Source organism: Rhinoderma darwinii, chromosome 1 (genome assembly GCF_050947455.1).
Source record: "Rhinoderma darwinii isolate aRhiDar2 chromosome 1, aRhiDar2.hap1, whole genome shotgun sequence".
NCBI classification, from domain to species: domain Eukaryota; kingdom Metazoa; phylum Chordata; class Amphibia; order Anura; family Rhinodermatidae; genus Rhinoderma; species Rhinoderma darwinii.
Window position 1 is genome coordinate 556,883,899 of NC_134687.1, and position 1,829 is coordinate 556,885,727.

Genomic DNA, 1,829 nt, shown 5'->3' on the forward strand with positions numbered 1-1,829 from the left:
ATGGTAAAAAAGAAATATGTATGTATGAAAGTGTCAGAACTGTAATAATGTAATAAAAATAAATAAATAAATGTGATGAATAGGGGTCAGTGCTGTGAATAGTACATGGGGTGTCAGTACTATGTGTAATAGGTGGAGGGACAATGTGCTGGTCGTCAGGCATTGCGTATCTTGCCGAATAACAGCCTATTTGTAACGCCGCTACTGTTAGCTAAAGCGGGCTGCTCTGCATGCCAAACCAAACGCCAGCACATCATGCCCTCCCAGCATATAAGACCTGGCTGCGTCCTGAAAAAAAGTAGTATACATAGTAAAAAATATCCATGAAACATGGGGTATTAGTTGTTATTTTGGCCAAAATACGCAAAGCTCGCAACCCAACGTCAAGGGTCCCCAGTGCCTTGCGAGTCCCTAACTAGAACTTTTCGTTCCTAATTTAAAAACACAAGCAGAAAAAATGGGACATTTTCGAAAAGTTCTAGTTAGGGACTCGCAAGGCACTGTGGACCCTTGACGTTGGGTTGCGAGCTTTGCGTATTTTGGCCAAAATAACAACTAATACCCCATGTTTCATGGATATTTTTTACTATGTATACTACTTCCTGCTGGGAACGGGTTTTCACCCACCCACCCACCTACCTAGTAAGTATGGCCTTTTGTGTGGTTTTGATGTTATCTATGTCCCATTTTTTCTGCTTGTATATGTAAGCTGGGCGGAGTACATCAGTGTATATGTAAACTGCAGAGTACATCAGTGTACATGTAAGCTGGGCAGAGTACATCAGGGTATACGTAAACTGGGTGGAGTATATCAGGGTATCTGTAAGCTGGGCGGACTACATCAGGTTATATGTAAACTGTGCAGAGTACATCAGGGTATATGTAAACTGTGCAGAGTACATCAGGGTATATGTAAACTGTGCAGAGTACATCAGGGTATATGTTAGCTGAGCAGAGTACGTCAGGATATACGTAAGCTGGGTGGAGTATATCAGGGTATCTGTAAACTGTGCAGAGTACATGAGGTTATCTGTAATCTGAGCGGAATAAATCAGGGTATATGTAAACTGGGCGGGGTACATCATGGTTTATGTAAGCTGGGCGTAGTACATCAGGGTATATGTAAACTGGGTGGAGTGCATCCGGGTATATGTAAGCTGTGCGGAGTACATCAGGGTATATGTAAACTGTGCAGAGTACATCAGTGTACATGTAAATTGGGCAGAGTACATCAGGGTATATGTAAACTGGGCGGACTACATCAGGGTATATGTAAACTGGGCGGACTACATCAGGGTAAATGTATGCTGTGCGGAGTACATCGGGGTATATGTAAGCTGGGCGGAGTACATCAGGGTATATGTAAACTGGGCGGAGTGTATCAGGGTATATGTAAATTAGGCGGACTACATCAGGGTATATGTAAACTGGGCGGACTACATCAGGGTATGTGTAAACTGGGCAGAGAACATCAGGGTATGTGTAAACTGTGAGGATTACATCAGGGTATATGTAAGATGGGCGGAGTACATCAGGGTATATGTAAGATGGGCGGAGTACATCAGTGTATATGTAAGATGGGCGGAGTACATCAGGTTATATGCAAACTGGGCGGAGTACATTAAGGTTTATATCAGCTGTGCGGAGTACATCAGGGTATATGTTTATTGTTGTTATGACAACTTTTTTTTACACTTACTTGGGGACATGAAGATCTGAACTTCTGATCCTCAGTACAATACACTGCACTACTTATGTATGTACTTGTGTAGTGCAGTGTATTGTAACTATCATTTTACAACTGACAGCTAAGCCTATTAGGTCCTGCC